We start from the raw sequence: 15,000 nt of genomic DNA on the forward strand, positions 1-15,000 counted from the left end.
CGTGCGTGCGTGCGTGCGTGCGTGCGTGCGTGCGTGCGTGCGTGCGTGCGTGCGTGCGTGCGTGCGTGCGTGCGTGCGTGCGTGCGTGCGTGCGTGCGTGCGTGCGTGCGTGCGTGCGTGCGTGCGTGCGTGCGTGCGTGCGTGCGTGCGTGCGTGCGTGCGTGCGTGCGTGCGTGCGTGCGTGCGTGCGTGCGTGCGTGCGTGCGTGCGTGCGTGCGTGCGTGCGTGCGTGCGTGCGTGTGTGTGTGTGTGTGTGTGCAGGCGTGGCTGTGTGGCAAGAAGCTTGCTTCCCAGCCACATGGTTCCAGGTTCAGTCCTATTGCAGGACACCTTGAACTAGTGTCTTCTACTATGGCCTCAGGTCGACAAGGCCTCGTGAGTGGATTTGTTTGATGGAAACTGATAAATGCTTGCCATATATATATATATATATATATATATATATACACACAAGGGGTGTCTGGAAAGTTTTGGGCCTAACCTAGAATCAGGGCTGCTATATAGTTGAAATAATTTTTTCTGGTAAGTACAGTCTTTTCGGTGTATTCTTGCTCATTTTCATGATTCTGATATTTTAATTTCTTTTGTTGCAGATTTTTGAATAAACAAGCTTCGAATTTACAAGGAAAATGGAGAAAACTGAGTATTGTGCTGTCGTATATATATATATATATATATATATATATATATATATATATATATATATATACCTGATGTAGTTTTGCACAATTTGTGTGATGAACAACAATAAAAAAATACTCCAGCCAATGAGAGATCAATATAGTTTTTATGTACACAGTATTTAAATTTGAGCCACTATGAGTTTCATGCAGTCAAATCGAGATGATCTGACAACCTTGTATATGTTTCCAAGCAATCTTTCAGACTCAGATATATAACATGTCTGGTCTTTGAGAAAACATGAGAAAGGGCAAGAGGAAGGTAAAAGAAAAATGTGGAATGAGGAAAAAGAAAATTAAGATTTGCACACTTTGACCTGTTTTTATTAGCATTAGTATTGTTGATATAAATCAAGTTGGTATAAATGAATTCAACAGGGAAAGGTCAATGTCTGTGAACCTACAGGGTGGGTGATAGTTTCCAGTACAATAAGAAAAATTTGTCCAGATGCTTATATTTAATAACAATTTCAAACCTGGAATTTATTAGTTCAAGGCAGTTCTTGGATCTAAAAAGGATATGAGATCTTTTGTCTAAACAAAGCCTGTATCTCTCTGATCCATTAATGCATGGCACAGATTGTTCCATGATGATCCACTTGATGGTGTGAGGTGTGTAGCTGGCTGTGTAGTTAAGAAGCATGCTTTCCAAGTACATGGCTTGGGGTTCAGTTCCACTGCATGGCATCTTGGGCAAATGTCTTCTACTATAGCTCTGGGCTGACATGTACCTTGTGAGGGAATGTGGTAGAGAGAAACTTCCTTAACAGTTCTTCTTTGATTAACCTTCAAATAATCCAACCCCCACATTGTATTTGTTACAGCGCACACACACACACCTTGAATTGAAACATTTGTAGAATTTACTCTCATCAGACCATATTATTAATGACCGAAACTAATTGTTCTTGTTGCAGACCTCTTTAACCTATTGAAAACTTCTGGTTTACCAACTTTTGGAATCAAAGCAACTCTTGGTCTTTTAATACTGTTCTTACTCAATACAGCAACATTCCCATAGAGCTAGCAATGTTAGCTCTTATTTTTTACTTATTTCAGTCATTGGACTGCGGCCATGCCGGGGCACCACCTTGAAAGGTTCAGTCGAACAAATCGACACCATTGCTTATTTTAAGTTTGGTGCTTATTCTACCATTAATTTTTTGATGAACCACTAAGTTAAGTAAAGAAACCAACACTGGTAGTCAACTAGAGGTGTAGAACAAACTCAAACACAAACACAAGCATATACACACAGACACTCACATATATACAACAGGCTTCCATACAGTTTCCATCTAGTTCATGCACAAGGCATTGATCAACTTAGAGCTATAGTAGAAGAGACTGCTCAAGGTAACATGTCATGAAATTGAACTTAGCACAACATATTTGCAACATGAACTTTTTAACCATCCAAACATGCCTGCGTACCAATGTTAAATAACTTCCCTCTTAACCACAATCTTTGCCCAATCAGAATCTTTCCATGCCCTCCAAAATTTCTTCTTTAAACAGCAATACCCTTCTGTTAATCCACCTCTTGGTTATGTTATTCCTTGTTTGATGAATAATACTAAAATACTGAGCTATTTCCCAACTGGAGCCACCACTGATCCTTAACAATCACTTGCCCATGTGTAAATTCCTAATGTTTTTGTTTCTCAACGGTTTCCACAGATGTGTTTTATGAAATACAAGTCACATAATTATGCAAAGACATAATTAAACTCGTATATGGACCTGAAAGAAAAGAAAAGATTTAATTAGAAAAGAATTTTAAAAAAATTAAGGATTGGCTAATAAAAACCCCTCTCATATGTCACTGTATATGTATATATGTATGTGTGTGTGTACATATGCATATATATAGGTATGTGTGTGTATGCATGAATGTTTGCATGGGTGTGTATAAGTATGGATGTATGTAAGTTATATATGAATGTGTGTGTGTATAGGTTCGCATGGATGTATCTATGTATGAACTTGTATATATATGTATTTATATATACATATATATATATATATATATGTGTGTGTGTGTGTGTGTGTGTGTATACACAAGTAGGTGTGTATGTATATATGATGTATGAATATGTGTATGTATATATGATGTATGAATATATGTATGTGTGTAAGTATGTATGAGTGTGTGTAGTGTGTGTATGCATGTGTCTTTGGGTCTGTGCATGTATTACATATATATATATATATATATGTATATATATATATATATATATATATATATATATATATATATATAATATAATATAATACACACACACGCAGATATATATATATATATTTTACTTTTTCTAGTCAGACTTCTTTACAAAATTCTTTTTATTTATTCTTATAAATTAAAAATTTCTACTTTTATTTCTTTCATCATCATCATCTAGCCAAGAGAGAAGCAGAAAAGAAGAAGTTTGCCTATGTTCAGCGATGTGAGGACCAAAGAACTGAAGTGTTTCAGATTGCAAGACAGTGTGTGAGAGAAAATCGTGATGTCAAAGGAGAGCAACATATCCATATGGCTGATGGTACACTTACTACACTTGCATTTAATGATTCTGCAAAGAAAGAAACTTGGAAATGCCATTATGAAAGACTGCTGAATGTGGAGAATGAATGGGAGGAGCAGAGTTTGCCAAATGTTGACCCAATTGAGGGACCACCTACCCGAATCCACAGTACCTTGGTAGCTAAAGCAATTAAGGATATGAAGAGAGGAAAATCCCCAGTCCTTCAGGAATCACTGCTGAGATGCTTAAAATATCTGGTGGTGTAGGTTATGGTCTAGTCACCTGTATTGTAAATCAGGTGGCTTACGAAGGAGTCATACCTAATGACTGATGTAGCAGCACCAGAGTCAAACTGCTACAAAGGTAAAGGTGATGCCTTAAACAGAAATAATTACAGAGGTATCAAATTGTTGGATCAGGTTATGAAAGTTGCGGAGAGGGTCATTGCCCAACTAATTAGGGTGAGAATTAGTCTAGATGTGATGCAGTTTGGTTTTGCACCAGGGAGAAGCACCACTGATGCTATATTTCTGGCAAGGTAGCTGCAGGAGAAATACCTAGCCAAGATAAACCTCTGTCTTTGGCTATTGTTGTCTTGGCGAAAGCTTTTCACAGGGTCCCTTGATCCCTTATCTGGTGGTCAAAGTGGAAACTAGGGATAGTAAAGTGGTTGGTGAGAGCTGTAAAAGCCTTGTACAGGGACACTACCAGTAAGGTGAGGGTTGACAATGAGTACAGTTCACCAAGGGGTTCCCCAAGGATTGATCCTCAGCTCCCTCTTGTTCATCATAGTCCTCCAGGCAATAACAAAAGAATTTATTAAGACAGACTGCCCCTAGCAGCTCTTCTATGCTAATGACCTTATACAGAGGACACATTTTAAATGCTAGAATCTTGAATTAATACTCTATGTCATTTTTAAAATCCAAGTTTCTAGCATTTAAAATGTGTCCCATCATTATGACCTACCCTGTATATATGTAAGTATATATGTGTAATACGTATGTATAACTTCACTTTCTTTTGTTTACTTACTTATTTATTAGAATTCTCCCTAGAAACAGAAGACTGGTTTCAAACAAAGAAATTCAAGCTCCATGGTTAAAATTTGCATATTAACAACAATAATTGCCACATGCAAACTTTAAGAAATTCTTGCATACATTTATAGTTCCACTTACAAATCATATCTCTAAAGTACATATTACTCCATGGCTTGCTTCAAAATCCTAGCTTTTCCAGATTATCATTTAGCCATTTTGTATACCAAGTGCACTAATAATTATTAGTATAAGAGTAAATACATAATGAGGGTTAGAGAAGCTTCAAGTTTCAAAACTGTTCTCCATGCAAGTATGGATGTATGTATAAGCAGTTAAATGGTATATTAATAAATGCATGTACACTGTTTTTCTATTGCATTCTCATGTTCTGCCCTATATATAAACATAGTATATATCGTCATTAAATTTTATGGCATATATATGTTAAAATGAATTTTAAATGTACCTTATGATGGTGTTTAGTATAACACTGTTACTATGCTTGCAATATAATACTGGTACACAAGCATACATACATACATACATAGTATGTATGTGTGTGTTTGTGTGTGTGTATGTATATATACTTACAAACATACAAGCATAAAAAATGTATACACACACATCTATCTGCACTTGTCATCATACATAAATATGTACATAAATATGAACACACTTACATACACAGTTATATACATAAATAGATGACACACTCATGCACAAACATACATTTACATACATGCCAAACACACTTACATGTATATATACATATATATATATATATATACATACTTATATTTATACATAAATACACTCATATACATACATACATACATAATAGCACTCAAACATACTTAGATACTTGTCTACATACCTCTATACATCTATACGTGCATATATAGATACATAAATAAATATATATATATATGCATACATAATAAATACATATATATATACATCCATTACAATCATAAATACACACATATATACATACATATATGCATTAACTTAAAACTTTAGCGTCTGTGTACTTAAGTAAAAGCTTTCCCTTTTAAGAATGTGAAGTTGGAATACATAGATAACGTTCTTGTTTGATGTACCTGATGGAATTGGTCTCTAATATCGTCACAAAATATCTGGTACCGAGGTGGGTTTTTTGAAATATTAAATTCCGCTTAACCATGCTATATCAATGGATTTTAAATTCCCTGAACTTTACATCAAAACAACACAAGAACTCTTTTGCACCCATATGTGTGTGCATGTGTGTTTGTTTGTTGACATTAACAAGGAAAATAAGTACTTTGGTGTGTTTTTTCCTCTTTTTTTTACTTGATAAGCACTTAAGATTGGAAATACTTTTGTTGTTGCTTTTTGTGAGAAAATTGGATATCAAATTTGGATACTGGCACATACACACACAGGCACCTATTTCATGTATATGCTTCTATGTGTATATGTATGTATATATATATATATATATATATATATATATATATATATATATATATATATGGGTGGATGGATGTATATATTAAAGTGATGTTATTTTTAAAGCTAGTTTCAGAATAGTATAAACACTCTTACTGATGGGGGTCACTCAATAGTGAGAGTAGAATCAAATCTATTGAAAAATTCAAGTTGACTGAGACATTGAGAGTTGCCTAACCTGCTTATTCAATTGCTGGTTGAATATACCATTATGTAAAAGTTGGAGTCCTAATCGACAAGATCTTTACAATACACTCAAATATACACAAACACACACAGAGACATACATGCACACACACACACATATGTACAAACACATCAACTCAAAAATAGGATCCATGTAATAGTTGACTCCATAAATTTGACCTTAAAAAATGACCTAAAATTCAACTTTTATACTACTCTTACTTGTTTCAGTCATTTGACTATGGCCATGCTGAAGCACCGCCTTTAGTCGAGCAAATCGACCCTAGGACTTATTCTTTGTAAGCTTAGTACTTATTCTATCGGTCTCTTTTGCCGAACCACTAAATTACAGGGACATAAACACACCACCATCGGTTGTCAATTGATGTTGGGGGGACAAACACAGACACACAAACATATACACACACATATATAGGATGGGCTTCTTTCAGTTTCCGTCTACCAAATCCACTCACAAGGCTTTGGTCGGCCCGAGACTATAGTAGAAGACATTTGCCCAAGGTGCCACACAGTGGGACTGAACCCAGAACCATGTGGTTGGTAAGCAAGCTACTTACCACACAGCCACTCCTATTTGAAATCATTTTGATAAGGCCCAGTCATGAAACTCTCACCCTTTGGGCCAATATATTATTGCTGCTGATTAAAAATTATAAGAATGTATATATACTCATATTTTCAATTTTTTTCCTGTTGATTGTACTAAGCCTATATATACTTTATATTATTCTATTATTGATCTTCTATATAAATAAAGCTATATCTTTTAATCTGCTGCTTTTCTTTACATGAACTGAGAAGATACATTGCGAAACTATTATTCTAATGAGTTATATCTATTTATCACCTGAAGAGAAACATCTGCACTGCCAGATGCTCCCGATCTAGTTGTTAAGTATCCCACACATGAGGAATCAATGCTAGATGGGTCAAAACAATTGTAGTGATTAATAAAAATTCTCACATCTTCCTTCTCTCATTAACCATATATATATGTGTATATATCTTTTATCTTTTACCTGTTTCAGTCATTAGACTGTAGCCATGCTGGAGTACCACCTTGAATTTTTAGTTGAATGAATCGACCCTAGTACTTATTTTACTGAACCGGTAAGTTACAGGGATGCAAACACACCAACACCAGTAGTCGAGCAGTGGAGGGAACAATCACAGACACAAAGGCACACATACATAGATATATATACATACATATATATATATATATATATATATATATATATATACGACAGGCTTCATCCAGTTTCTGTCTATCAAATCCACTCACAAGGCCTTGGTTGGCATGAGGCTATAGTAGAAGACATTTGCCCAAGGTGCCACACAGTGGAACTGAAACAAGGACTCTGTAGCTGGGAAGCAACCTTCTTACCACACAGCCATGCCTGCACCTATATATACACATACATATATATATATATATATATATATATATATATATATATATATATATATATATATATATATATATATATATTGAAGTGTGTTCTGTTAAGAACATATAAGAGTACAAATAGAGCTTGTTCACCCGTAGGTATTCCTCGTGTGTGAAAATAAAAAATTAAAAGTAAAAGAGTAAAAAAGAAGAGTAAGTACGGTTATGCAGCTTTTTAATCGCTACAAATGTTTCGATAGTTAAGATTGAAAGATATAGAAAAGAACTCCGGGAATTTTTTAGACGTTTCGGCCTTTCTATTACCCTAGACGGTAATTATCGTAAAGAAAACTTTTTAGACGCGACTTTCAATTTGGAAAATGGCATGTACGAACCAAACAACAAGCCTAATGAATGCTTAAGATACATAAATGTTAATTCCAACCATCCACCTTAAATAATCAAAAGTATAATTAAGAACGTAGCTACCAGAATATCATGATTATCAGCATTGGAAGAAATATTCACACAACATGCAGAATATTACAATGAAGCGTTAGCTAGGGCCGGATATAAAGAGAGAATCAAGTTTGTAGATAATGAAACATCAAATAACACTAACACAAACACAAATAAGATAGAGCACACAGTTAATTCGAATGACATCAACAAACGAATAACAAGAAAAATGGGAAAACCTGAGGTACAGAGGAAAGATCGGAGGAAAATGGATATAACCCAAAAGGAAAGAAACTTTCAGCGATATAACAATGTAGATATAACTATCTACATGAAAATGAGTAGATAAATATATAAGCGTCAATGTATAGATGTGAATGTGTTTATTGATATGTAAGTGAGTATATGTATGTGTGTGTGCATCTGAATATATATACATATATTTTATATATATGCATGTATGTGTGTACGTGTCTGCGTGTGAGTGTCTGTATGGAAACACTCAGTGATGTACGGTATATCGGTGTGTAAGTGATTGTATAAGTTTGAGCTAATGAATGAATGTATTCTGCGTAATGGGACAGTTTGGCATGTGCAGAATAACATGTTGAAACTGAATAAATAAACAGACAATGTGCACATTGCAGCTCATGTCCAACGTGATAGCTCACTCATATTGAACGAATTGAAACCGTCAGCGTTTGTTAGTTTCAAGGAAGAAGCCATGGATGTTGAAGCATGGAAATCTAAATTTTGCTTACGGAGACAGCAACTGAGTATCGCTTGAGGAGATACATATAGTTCTTCTTATACAGATAAATCGGTAAATGATTCAATTTAAACTTTAAATCCTGTATATACGAAGATCTGTATGTATCGAAACATTTGTAGCTATTAAAGAGCTGCCTAACTGTACGTACTCTTCCTTTTTACTTTATATATATATATATATATATATATATATATATATATTTCAAAAATTTAACAAAAACACAACAAAAGGAAAATTTAACGAAAACATAACAATGGAAAATTTCTTGCTAATCCCTCATCAGTCAATATCTAAAAGGTCCTTACAATTTTGGGCCTTATATATATGTGCATGTATGTATGTATATGTAAGTATGTATGTATGTATAAAGTTCGTTTTTATGTTTAGTTATAATTAAAACAATTTTACATTAATCCTAAGGGTTACTTTATATTTTTTAGACTACAAATCTATTATTTTTAAGCAAAAATATTATTGACAGTGACTTAAAAGTTTTGGTGAGCTAAGCCATCATTAAAAGTTGGCTTTGACAGCCTTAACCTTTTCTGTCCAAAGGGGTTTTACAACCCAAAATTTGCATGCTATTATTCATAGCATTTATCTGCTTCAAGATAGAATTCATAAAAATGGTATGTGTATATATATATATATATATATATATATATATATATAGGTGAGAGAGTTGGTATGTGACAGCACGTGGTTGGATGTATAAAAGATAAACAAGAGTGAAAAAACTACAGAAGGCTTGTGTTATATGGTTAAAGTATATATTTAAATCGTTATGTTAGAAAAATGTTAGAAAATTTTGAGTATAGAAACATTGTATTTGGACAAATAACCGGTTTCGTATTTTCTTTTCAAATTTCTCTACCTGTATCGTAACATGTCTTCGCTCCGGTGTACAATATGAAGTTCTAGATAGGGGGATGTAATCAGGGATTTTTCCGGTATAAGGGAGATAATCGAAAATGTTGGAGATAGATTTTGATTAATTTAACATGATTTGGTTTAGAACGAATAGAATGTTAGGTTTTTTTTAATATTTTTTTCTCAGTGAGGTGAGTTTCCTTATTTACACAAGCCTTCTGTAGTTTTTTCACTCTTTTTTATCTTTTATATATATATATATATACACATACATATATATGTATCTGCATTTGAAATTAAGGAGTAATGAAAACATGCATAGTTAATTCTATATTTGTGTTTATATAAATATGTAGACATGTATATTTATACACACACACACATGTATATATATATATATTCGTAAATTCTCCCATATATATATATATATATATATATATATATATATATATATTCCTTGAATGTGCACATGCATGAGCACATATATACTTGAATGTGCACATGCATGAGCAAGTGTGTATATTCCTATATACACACTTGCTCATGCATGTGCACATTCAAGTCACACTTATACTCAGAAAAATGTACATATTGTTGCTATTACCTTAAGCTGTTGTATGTCCAAATTTGGCCGAATGCGTTTTTTTCAATATTTATTTTTGCTTACAATAGCTGATTCTTTTGGTCAAACTATCGTATTTCCACCTGCTTCAGATGTCAACATATCAAAACAATTGTCAAAGTGTAGTACAATGGTTTTGCTATGGAATGGTGGAACTTTTTGTCGTTTTCTGAAAGAGCAACATTCTGAACTTGTGACACTTTTGCATTATAGCAATGATATATATTTATATACAATTTTCAAGGAGCATTGATATAAAAAAAAATTATTTTGACTTTTTTAAAACCAAAGTAATGGCAGTTATATGAAGTAATACAAGTCAAATGTTTGAACTTTTTGTTTGTATTTCAATATTCTATGGTTAGGACCCCTTCTTCAAGAAATTTTCAGAGAAATTGTGCGGTGAGCTGACTTCTCTGTTTTGTAAGCTCATAACACCATTACTCTGACTATTTCGTGAAAAAGGGATCCTAAGCGCGAAATATTGAAATACAAGGTAAAAGGAGAAACTATCAATCTGTGTTATTTCTTATAACTTGAATTGTTTTGGCATTTAAAAAAAAAATCAAAATCATTTATATATATATGTGTGTGTGTGTGTGTGTGCGTGCGTGTATGCACAGATGTGTATACACATGTATTTATACACACACGTTTCAACTCTATTACTTTCTGACATTTTCCTTCCCTTATTTGAACTAGATCTTTTTTATCGTTTTCTTTAATATTTCTTCTTATTTCTCTCCATTTCTCTTCTTTCACTTCTCGTTTCCCACTTCTTCCCCAGTTCTGCTCTTATTCCTCATAATTCTCTCCCCCACCCTCAGTCGTTATCTTTATTACCCCTTCTCCCTATAATTTTCACTTTCATATTTTAGTATCTATAATTCTTCTTCACATCTTCCTCCTTCCCATCTCCTTCTTCCCACCCTCCTTCTTCTCCCACCTCTACTCTCTCATTTCTCTTACCTCTCCCCACTTTCTCCTCCCTCTCCTCTCTGTTTTTTTGTCCTCTTCTTTCAACCCCCATTCTCCATTTCTTGCTCCACCTTTTCTTTTCCCTAGGCTTCCTTCTCATCCTCTTCCTCCTTCCTTTCCTCCATGTCCTCCCAATATTTCTCTCCTCTTCCCCTACCTCTAGCCATTGTTTTCTTTCTCTTCTTTATAAATCTTTGCTTCTTATACACTTCCTCCTTCATTTTCTCTGTTTTTCTTTCCCTCTCTCTCTTTCTCTCTCTCTCTCTTTGTCTTTCTCTCCCTGCCTCTCTCTGTCGTTCTCCCTCACTCATATTGTTGCACCTATAATCCTCAATTTACTTTTAAGCATACACACACACATACATTGTCTTACATATATAGACACATGCACACATTACTTTATCAATGTATGTTTATGTATACATATATATATTGTATAAATATATATTGATTCACACGTACTGACATACACATGCATGCATACATTCCCTCACACACAGAGGCACATTCTCTCATTCTTACATACATATATATTCATATACTCATACAAAAACTTACACACCCAGACACACACACACATAGAAACACTCACAAATACACATAAATACACATAGATAATATATAGATAGATGCATCCACATATTAATGCACACACTTGTAGATGCCCGGACATACGCTTGCACACAGACACACATATACATATGAGAGTCAAACTAATACACCTGCTCATTGTCCCTATACATGCCTTTGTCTTTTGTTTTTCTGTAAATTTGAACTATTTTATATATATATATATATATATATGATAGGATTGCTTAAACATTAAAGGGCTAGGCTGAAGTGTCTAAGCAACCAGGGGACAATTAAATCCGAAGACACTCCTGGAGGTTGCTTGGATATATATATCTATATATATGTGGATATATATATATATATATATATATATATATACACACACATATATATATATATATATGTGTGTGTATATGTATGTATATATACATGTGTATATATATATATATATATATATATATATATATACATACATACATAAATATACAGACATATTTAGACACAAACACACACACACACACACTAATATTGATTTTGAATTTTAGCACAAGACTTTCAATTTTGGTGGGGGGTAAGTTGATTATATTGAACCCAGTATGCAACTGGTAGTTATTTCATTAACTCCCAAATAGATGAAAGGTAAAGCTGACTTCAGTGGAATTTGAACTCAAAATGTGAAGATGGACAACATGCCAGTAAGCATTTTGCCGACTGTGCTAACAATTCTGCCAGCTCACTGCCCCCATCCACTCCCACTAATATTCACATGTAAATACAATTTGTATACATATACACAAACACGCGCACACACAGACTTACATAGATATATGCATGCATCCATCCATACATACATAGATACATACATAAATACTTACATTCATATATTGGCACATATATACACATGCATATGAATGCTCACTCATATACACATTCACAAACTCATAGATGCAAATACACACACAGAGACAGACACAGACAAACACACACACACACATACATACACACACACATGTATTTATTACTTTCTCATTGTGCTCCTTTCTCCTAAATGTCTTTGCCCCCCTTTTCTCTCTCCTTCTCTTCACCTCTCTTGTACTTACTCTCTATCTGTCTCTAATTCTGTCTTTCTCCCCCTTGTCTAATCAGCCTCCTACCTCTCTAATCGTTACTACTCCTGCTTTTACTTTTTCTCGTCAGACTTCTTTACAAAATTCTTTTTATTTATTCTTTTAAATTAAAAGTTTCTACTTTTATTTATTTATTTATTCTTATTTATTATAATCATCATCATCATCATCATCATTATATCATTATTATTATTATTATCATCATCATCATCATTATTATGATATCTATTTTTTGGGGCTTTTCTTTTTTTTTGCAGATTCACAAATAAAGAAATTCTTTGGTTTGTTAAAATAGATGGAATTTTGGTCCATACAAAGAATTCTAAAAGAAGGAAACATTCCTTCCGATTCTGAAATAGCCCATGATGCTAACTAATTCAAGAGAAAGACAGATTAGCAACAAAGAGGGAAGAAAGACGCATTTGTCTTACATTTCAACTATAACTACTCCAAAAATATTTAAGAGGAATATAATAACAACAACAACAATGATGATGATGATGATGATGATGATGATGATTTCAAAGTTTGGCACATGACTAGTAATTTTGGGGAGTGGGTAAGTCAATTACATCGACCCCAGTGTTCAACTGGTACTTAATTTATTGACCCCAAAAGGATGAAAAGCAAAGTCAGCCTCAACGGAATTTGAACTCAGAACGTAAAGATGGACGAAATGGTGCTAAGCATTTTGCCTAGCATGCTAATGTTTCTTATTTCTTTTTTGCTCACAAGGGGCTCCATACAGAGGGGACAAACAAAGACAGACAAACGGATTAAGCTGATTATATCAACCCCAGTGCATAACTGGTACTTATTTAATCGACCCCAAAAGGATGAAATGCAAAGGTGACCTCGGGGGAATTTGAACACAGAACGTAAAGACAGATGAAATACCGCTAAGCATTTCGCCCAGCATGCTAACATTTCTGCCAGCTCACTGCATTTCTTAATACTAATTCTAATAAGGATCTTTTCTACTATAGGCACAAAGCCTGAAATTTGGTGGGAGGGGACTAATCAATTAAATCAACCCTAAGATTTCACTAGTATTTAATTTATCGACCCCGAAAGGATGAAAGGCAAAGTCAACCTCAGCAGAATTTGAACTCAGAACTTGAAGACTGATGAAATACCACTAAGCATTTCACCTGATGTGCTAGCAATTCTGCCAGCTCACTACCTTAATAATAATAATAATAATAATAATAACAATAATGGTTTCAAATTTTTCCACAAGGGCTGCAATTTTAGAAGAGAGGATGAATTTATTACATTGACCCCAGTGTTTCACTGGTACTTATTTTATCGACACCCTACCACAAAAAGGATGAGAGGCAAAGTCAACCTCGGTGGAATTTGAACTCAGAACATAAGGATAGATGAAATATGCTGCTAAGCATTTTGCACAGCATGCTAATGGTTCTGCCAACTCGCCACCTTAATAATAATAATAATAAGAAGAAGAAGAACTGTCAAAAATGAAATGACAAAAATGAAAGCATTAAAACAAATTTTTAAAATAATTGTAAAACAAGAAGAGAAAAATATATAATGAAAAATATATAATTATAAATATAATACATATTTCTTTTAAAAATTGAGGAAAAGAAGAAAATAATAAAATATGATAAACTTAATGAAGATATGAATACATACATTTTTTTAAAAATCATACAAAAACTTTTAATAGTGAAATAAATATTAATTTATTTTTTCAAAATCAATAAACAAAATATGGGAAATATATAAAATGGCTTATTAAAAAGTAAAAAAAACAAAAATGTAACAAAAAATAATGAATTTAAACAAAGAATTTAAATTATAATTGAAATAAGACATTGAAAACAATTAAAATGAAAAGATATAGTAATTTTAAAAGACTCATAGATAACTAGAAGCAAAGGCAAATTGTGTGTAATTTTACTTTTAATTATACTTGCTTCAACCAGAGGCTGTGGCCATGCTTGGGCACTGCCATTGGTGTGATTGTTGGTTTATTCAGTTTTACTAACATGGTTCTTCCTCCGTGTGTGTTTCTAGAGATCCAGGAAATTGGATAAAGCCATCTCTATTTCTTTTATTCTCTCTTATTTGTTTCAGTCATGTGACTGTGGTCATGCTGGAGCACTGCATTTAGTCGAACAAATCGACCCAAGGACTTATTCTTTGTAAGCCCAGTACTTATTCTATCGGTCATTTTTGCTGAACTGCTAAGTTCCGGGTATGTAGACACACCAGCATCAGTTGTCAAGCAATAGTG

The 15,000-nt window shown here is 33.6% G+C and overlaps 1 long non-coding RNA gene across 1 annotated transcript in view; it reads right to left on the reverse strand.

The window, feature by feature from the left end:
- Positions 1-1,319: 1,319 nt before the first annotated feature.
- The window catches only part of LOC149132886 (uncharacterized), a 105,717-nt gene continuing 92,036 nt past the window's right edge, over positions 1,320-15,000 (reverse strand). Inside the window, exon 3 of the long non-coding RNA XR_016244118.1 lies at positions 1,320-2,423. This is a non-coding gene — a long non-coding RNA (uncharacterized LOC149132886). The remainder of the gene's footprint in view (positions 2,424-15,000) is intronic.

The sequence above is a fragment of the Octopus bimaculoides genome, chromosome 13 (assembly GCF_046866305.1).
Source record: "Octopus bimaculoides isolate indiv1 chromosome 13, ASM4686630v1, whole genome shotgun sequence".
Lineage (NCBI taxonomy): Eukaryota > Metazoa > Mollusca > Cephalopoda > Octopoda > Octopodidae > Octopus > Octopus bimaculoides.